The sequence below is a fragment of the Zea mays genome, chromosome 2, assembly GCF_902167145.1.
Source record: "Zea mays cultivar B73 chromosome 2, Zm-B73-REFERENCE-NAM-5.0, whole genome shotgun sequence".
Lineage (NCBI taxonomy): Eukaryota > Viridiplantae > Streptophyta > Magnoliopsida > Poales > Poaceae > Zea > Zea mays.
The window spans coordinates 17,832,399-17,840,122 of NC_050097.1; the positions used below are offsets into that span (position 1 = coordinate 17,832,399).

A 7,724-nucleotide genomic window follows, 5' to 3' on the forward strand; every position below is an offset into this window, starting at 1 on the left:
TTATCTCTATACACTCTGTTATTATATATGTTGTCTTCTTGGCGCATGTATGAGATGCACCCGGCTTTGTTCCTTAAAACCGGGTGTTACACCAAGCGAAACCTAGAAGCCTGAAGATGATCTTGAGTAGCCAGAATCAACGTTTGCAATCAGCAACCAGATGCTCCTCCAAGGCCAGATTTTGTTGAAGCTCCATCTCCTCGAAGAGTTGCAAAGTGAAGATATGTAGTTGAAGTAAAGCTATACCCATAACCCTTCTAAGCCGAATCTCGAGGACGAGATTCCTTTTAAGTGGGGTAGATTTGTAGCATCCCAAAAAATCAAATTCTGAAATTTTCTCAAACTTGCCCTAAATTCAAAATGAATTTCAAATTTCGTTTCAAAATGTTTGTTTGCAAGTTGATATCAACAAATAAAATATAGTGGTCTATTTTCTCTCTAAAATCCTCCTCAAAATATCCTACAAATATTTCCCCAGTGATCACCCTCAAACTCTTTCAGAAATACTGCCCAAATATTGCACCGATATATCTCCAAGTATTTTCTTCCTGAGAAATACCTTCAGAATCATTTTTCAAGTCCCTACAAATATTTTCTTCAAAACTTTCCTCATGCTCATACGTATACGTATGCCTCCGGTGTCATACGGTGAGCTCTACAAGCTAATTACACTCATATAAGACAAATCCATGCTAATCTCCCACTAATCCTCTCATCCTCCCACTAATTCCCTCATCCCTCCCCCCTAATCCCCCACCATGGCTATAAATAGAGGGGCAAGGGCCTCCTCTCATCCCACCCCAAGCCATTTCATGGCAACTCCCTCCCCCCCCCCCACACCCACACGCCCACTCCCACTCCACCTCCCACACAAGCACACACTAGCACAAGGATCGTTCGATCGTTCTTCGATCGTTCGTCCCCCTGTTCTTAGTTTGTTCGTTCGTTCGTCCGATCGTTAGATCGTTCGTCCGATCGTTCATGGTTCGTTCGTCTGTTCGTCCGATCATTCGATCATTCGTCCGTTCGTTCGTCCAAATAATCTTTTTCCTGTCGTTATGCTGCCGAAATTTCGATAGTTCGTTCGTCTGATCGTTTGATCGTTCGTCCGATCGTTCATGGTTCGTTCGTCCGTTCGTCCGATCATTCGATCGTTCGTCCGTTCGTTCGTCCAAATAATCCTTTTCCTACCATTATGCTGCCAAAATTCCGATCGTTCGTTCGTTCGATCATTCGATCGTTCATCGTTCGTTCATAGTTCCTATTCATCGTTCATCGTTCGTTCATCGTCACTATTTACCATCACTATTTACCGTCACTATTTACCGTTACTATTTACCGTTACTTTTTACCGTTACTTTTTACCGTAAGGCAATAGTTTTAGTAAAGAGAGTAGGATCGGCTTTTCCGACTTTGAAGCCATTAGCGATAAGGAAATCTCTTAGGCATTCATACCATGCTCTTGGGGCTTGCTTGAGCCCATAAAGCGCCTTAGAGAGTTTATAGACATGGTTTGGATACTCACTATCTTCAAAGCCGGGAGGTTGCTCAACATAGACCTCCTCCTTGATTGGTCCATTGAGGAAGGCACTTTTCACGTCCATTTGATAGAGCTTAAAGCCATAGTAAGTAGCATAGGCAAGTAAAATGCGAATTGACTCAAGCCTAGCTACGGGTGCATAGGTTTCACCGAAATCCAAACCTTCGACTTGTGAATATCCCTTGGCCACAAGTCGGGCTTTGTTCCTTGTCACCACACCATGCTCATCTTGCTTGTTGCGGAAGACCCACTTGGTTCCTACAACATTTTGGTTAGGACGTGGAACTAAATGCCATACCTCATTCCTCGTGAAGTTGTTGAGTTCCTCTTGCATTTCCAACACCCAATTCGAATCCCTTAATGCGTCTTCCACCTGTATGGCTCAATAGAAGACATAAAGGAGTAATGTTCACAAAAATGAGCAACACGAGATCGAGTGGTTACCCCCTTATGAATATCGCCGAGGATGGAGTTTACGGGGTGATCTCATTGTATTGCTTGGTGGACTCTTGGGTGTGGCGGTCTTGGACCCTCATCATCTTCCTTGTCTTGATTATTGGCATCTCCCCCTTGATCATTGTCCTCCTCTTGAGGTGGCTCTTCTTGATCTTCAGTTTCATCATCTTGAGCTTGATCCTCATCTTGGGTTGGTGGAGATGCTTGATTTTAAGATGATGGTTGAACTTGTGCATGTGGAGGCTCTTCGGATTCCTTAGGACACACATCCCCAATGGACATGTTTCTTAGCGCGACACACGGAGCCTCTTCACCATCTAGCTCATCAAGATCAACTTGCTCTACTTGAGAGTCGTTAGTCTCATCAAACACAATGTCACAAGAAACTTCAAATAGTCCAGTGGACTTGTTAAAGACTCTATATGCCCTTGTGTTTGAATCATAACCAAGTAAAAAACCTTCTACAGCCTTAGGAGCAAATTTGGATTTTCTACCTCTTTTAACAAGAATAAAGCATTTGCTACCAAAGACTCTAAAATATGAAACATTGGGCTTTTTACCGGTGAGGAGTTCATATGATGTCTTCTTGAGGATTCGGTGAAGCTAGAGACGGTTGATGGCGTAGCAAGCAGTGTTGACTACTTCCACCCAAAACCGGTCCGAAGTCTTGTACTCATCAAGCATGGTCCTCGCCATGTCAAGTAGAGTTCTATTCTTCCTCTCCACTACACCATTTTGTTGTGGTGTGTAGGGAGAAGATAACTCATGCTTGATGCCCTCATCCTCAAGGAAGCCTTCTATTTGTGAGTTCTTGAACTCCGTCCCGTTGTCGCTTCTAATCTTTTTTTATCCTTAAGTCGAATCTTTTTGAGCCTGTCTCAAGAATCCCTTTAAGGTCTCTTGGGTTTGAGATTTATCCTGCAAAAAGAACACCCAAGTGAAGCGAGAATAATCATCCACAATAACTAGACAGTACTTACTCCCGCCGATGCTTATGTAAGCTATCGGGCCGAATAGATCCATGTGGAGTAGCTCAAGCGGCCTGTCAGTCGTCATGATGTTCTTGTGTGGATGATGAACACCAACTTGCTTCCCTGCTTGACATGCGCTACAAATCCTGTCTTTCTCAAAATGAACATTTGTTAGTCCCAAAATTTGCTCTCCCTTTAGAAGCTTATGAAGATTCTTCATCCCAACGTGGGCTAGTCGGCGATACCAGAACCAACCCATGTTAGTCTTAGCTATTAAGCAAGTGTCGAGTTCAGCTCTATTAAAATCAACTAAGTATAGATGACCCTCTAACACTCCCTTAAATGCTACTGAATCATCACTTCTTCTAAAGACAGTAACACCTATATCCGTAAAAAGACAATTGTAGCCCATTTTACATAATTGAGAAACTGAAAGCAAGTTATAGTCTAAAGAATCTACAAGAAAAACATTGGAAATAGAATGGTTAGGAGATATAGCAATTTTACCAAGTCCTTTGACCAAACCTTGATTTCCATCCCCGAATGTGATAGCTCTTTGGGGATCATGGTTTTTCTCGTAGGAGGAGAACATCCTTTTCTCCCCGGTCATGTGGTTTGTGCACCCGCTATCAGTTATCCAACTTGAGCCCCCGGATGCATAAACCTACAAAACAAATTTAGGCCTTGTTCTTAGGTACCCAAACGGTCTTGGGTCCTTTCACATTAGAAACAAGCACCTTGGGTACCCAAACACAAGTCTTTGACCCCTTGTGTTTGCCCCCAACATATTTGGCAACTACTTTGCCTGATTTGTTAGTTAAAACATATGATGCTTCAAAAGTCTTAAATGAAATATTGGGTTCACTAGTAGGGTGCCCGTGCGTTGCAACGGAACCGAATTATAACACGATAACTTACATTAAGTATTCCCTCAAGTTTGCAAATACTAATGTTTTGGAAACAGCAGTTTTTGACCAATATTTTCTAGGAACAAAAATGAACATTCTAACAAAGTTATGCTTTTTCATAAAAACATTTTTCAAGATAAATGTATGCATACGATCTTCGAGTTTCTAATGCAGTAGTTTAGTTACTTGCAATCAAAGTTTAAAATAAAACTTTGCTCTATTAAGTATTTGCAAACCAAAAACAGTAGCCATTAAGGGAGAATAGCTTGCCGGTAAAAGCCATCATGCTCTCTTGAAAAGCTATGGCAGCCTGTGGACATAAGCTTCTTATGAGAACGCTGCTTTGGTCCCTTGTATGGTACATGGAGTCCACGAGGCCCCAAACAGAAGGCAAACAATGCAGGCTTGGGAGGCAATTTCTTTTCTTGGTACCCATTTGATGAACTCTGCATTCTGCATACTTTTGATTCCCATTCATGCAGTTGCTGCTCGTAGATCTTCCACATAGCCGACTGAAAAATGAAAATTATGCAAGACTTAGAACAAGATTGTGGTCTGCTTCGTAAGATATGTCATAATCAAAGCTCAGGAAAAACAATCAATTATTTGACAGGAAGCATCTATGTTACCATGAATTCTAAAAATAATTGATAAGTACAATCAACTATGACCAAACAATTGTTTCATTGTTACTGTTCAAAAAGAAGGCTTTCATATCTTTACCAATGAATAGGCAACAAAAAAGGTCCCCTGAGGATGTAGTTCAATAAGTACTTAGTCAGAATCATACTCTGGGACACAATGGATTTGCAGCAAATGTAAAGAGTGTTATGGCTTTTTACTTCACTACATTGGCACTGGCAGTACCAAAAGGCTGACAGTACACTTTGTTTGCAAAAATAATTTCAAGCATGCTTTAGTACTATATGCCCAGCTAAATAAATAAATAAATATGTTCATAAAATTATGTAAGTGAACTGCAGTTATCTTTATCTAGTTAAGGTGTGACCAAGAACCCAAGACTGCTTACTAAACATTACATGAAACATAATAACTGAGCTAGATAACATCTATCCAATGCTCACCTGCTTTCTTTATTGTATCAACTAAATGACCACTAAACAATAGAAAGCTAAAAAAAGAAGCCAAAAATAGATAAATAAAAGGCAAAAATATATGCTCACCTGAAAATGTCGAATAAGTGGCATTCCCCTTTTTTGCCTCTTGTCTTGCCAATATGCATGTATCACTTCAATAGTGTGCAGAGGTACATCATCAGTCCCCAGTTCCTTCATCTGATCAATGCTGAGTCCATTACAGTTGTGGCTATATGCAAACTTCTCTAGTTTGTCCATAACCCTCTCAAACAAATCTTCTGCAAACTGAAGTGTGGTGGTGTTGTCTCTTACTAAGGATTTCCGCCAGCTTGATATCCACTCTTCATCATCGCTGTCCATGTCATATAACACACGGGATTGATCAAGAGCAATTTCAACATCTGTTCCGATGTGAACAAGATAAGCTTCAGATTGCACAAAGGATACCACATCATTATCATCTAAAAACGTAGAGTTTATGTGAAATATTGAATGTGCGAAGACTAACTCTATTCTAAGCTTATCTTATTAACATCTAAAAAGATCATGTCACAGTAACAAATTGTACCATAAGTAACAAGTTCATTCAACATACATCAATATTTACTTGAAGTTCAGTATTTGCCTCTGGAGCTGAAACTGCCTTAGGTCGATCACATGTTCTCCGTCTTCTTGGATCCATCACCATTAGCTCTACCACCAGCAGCTCTCTGTCTTATCCATGGCTCCTATAATCTCGACTCTCAGCAAACTACTGTTAGCAAATGAAAAAAACTAAGACCATGAATGAATAAGGAGAACAAAGTGATTATTTTATTGCTCAAGAGATCTGATACGACCCAACAATATTCTATATAGTAGTGATGAACCTATCTGTTGTTGTAAAAAAATGCTATGACCAGTTAACTGGACAGTGTTTGCTTTGATGGCCAGAGAATTAGGTCCTAGTGCCGCCGGTGCCTTCTCTGTCTGGAGCTTCCTTTACAGCAAACAAATTTGTTAAAATTAGCATACAAAATGATCCAGGACATTCAAATTCTATTTTAGACTTCCCCTTCAAGAGATAATCATCACTATAATATGCCACGGAATCGTACAATAACACGATAACAATATATATTCTAGATATGTGCCCGTGCGTTGCGATGGAAGTAAAAGATTTGTATGAAACATTGATACTTAATTTAGAATTTTAGTTACAGACAAATGTGTCAACAACTGTTCACTAATAAGCTAATCCTTTATAGCGATATCGACAAGTCTTTGTTGTATGTTTGCAGGGATGGCATATCGGCACGAATTGTCCTCATAACTTAAAAGATCAATCACAAAGTTTCTTCGAAGAGTCTTTGCATCCTACAGACAAAGAGATAAGAGAACAAAACATATTATCTTGTAGAACGAGATAGCTAGAATGTAAGTTTTGAACATAAAACGAACGTACTACACTCACCCCAACAAATTTCAGTCGTCTGTCATTCCCCCACATGGCCATAGCTTGTAGAACGAGGTAACTGGTATTAAACCTATAGAATAATATTTAGGCAACTATGTTTTATACAACAATTATCATAGAAAAAAATTAAACTGCTGAGAAGGTGGTACGAAGAAAATACCCTCTTAAGTCAACTGGAACACCAGTCTGAATTGTATGTTCCCACTTAAAGATATCCTCCGCCCATCCAGAACGTTTCTTGCTGTAAGCAATCTTATATTTTTTTGAGGCCATGATAATCGCTTCCGCGAACCTCTTGTATGGCATGTGTTTACACCAATCTTGAGTCGGTGTAAAATCGATAAAAGTCACATGCTTTTTAACATGATCTATTACGAAAAGGGCGTGACATCCATTGAATTTCCATGGCATGAGAACCTGCAAAATATCAGTCATCAGGATCCTACAACAGAAGTGTCCTTTATAAATACATTCGAAATGAACACATACTTACATATCTACAACCCGTGATATAATAATTCATTGATGGCCAACAATCGAGTGTTTTGGCTAACTTTCTGTTGTAGGATCCTGATGGTACTTTGGAAGTTTACCATAACCAACCATTCTCTGGACAGTATATATACATGTCCACATGAGGATTAGATGTAGATACTATATATTAATACATTAATAATTAGAAACAAACTCACCCAAAAACGCATGTCCATATAATGCTTTCTATTATTTATGATTTCTTCTTTCGGCCTACGTGACTCTTTATTGGCAAGCAGCCGAACAGCCATGTCAAAACATCTTATAATCATATCTTGATTTATCGTTAATATGTTTTGCAGGTCTTTGACAGATATTTCTATCTTAAAAGGATTGAAACTTCGCACCCATGTTCTCCTGTAATGTAGCATGACGAAAGTCTATATCAAGTATCTAAGTAGTTGATATACATAAAATAAATAAATCAATGAGCACTTACTCTAGTGTCGTATCGTCTTCTATTGCCATGATATAATCACATAAAACATCTATTGAATCGGCTTTGGTCACTGGCATGTCCTTTGTGGAAAGACCAACCATTAAAAAGTCATTTGTGCACCCATCGATAGAGACTTTTACAGGAGCTCTTTTATCCCAATCATAAACAAACCACCTTTGCAAGTCTGCTTGAGTAATAGGGCCTTCCTCATCTTCATACACTACTTCGCTATCATCAAGCATGTGGAGTAGTTTCCTCTTATTAGAATCTGTTGGGTTTTCTAATATCTCAACATCTGATGGGCTTCCAGAGTTGTCGGGGAC

General features: G+C 39.6%; 1 long non-coding RNA gene and 1 pseudogene across 2 annotated transcripts; both read right to left on the minus strand.

The window, feature by feature from the left end:
- Window positions 1–4,110: 4,110 nt before the first annotated feature.
- On the minus strand, window positions 4,111–5,428 carry LOC109944480 (Enhancer of polycomb-like pseudogene; annotated as a pseudogene). Its single transcript, NR_163574.1, has 2 exons — window positions 5,060–5,428; window positions 4,111–4,387 (listed from the first exon to the last, which is right to left on the minus strand). The product of NR_163574.1 is annotated as an Enhancer of polycomb-like pseudogene (transcript).
- A 1,572-nt stretch (window positions 5,429–7,000) lies between these two features.
- On the minus strand, window positions 7,001–7,508 carry LOC118476289 (uncharacterized). Its single transcript, XR_004856154.1, has 3 exons — window positions 7,402–7,508; window positions 7,121–7,319; window positions 7,001–7,037 (listed from the first exon to the last, which is right to left on the minus strand). It is a non-coding gene; the product is annotated as an uncharacterized lncRNA (long non-coding RNA).
- Window positions 7,509–7,724: the final 216 nt, after the last annotated feature.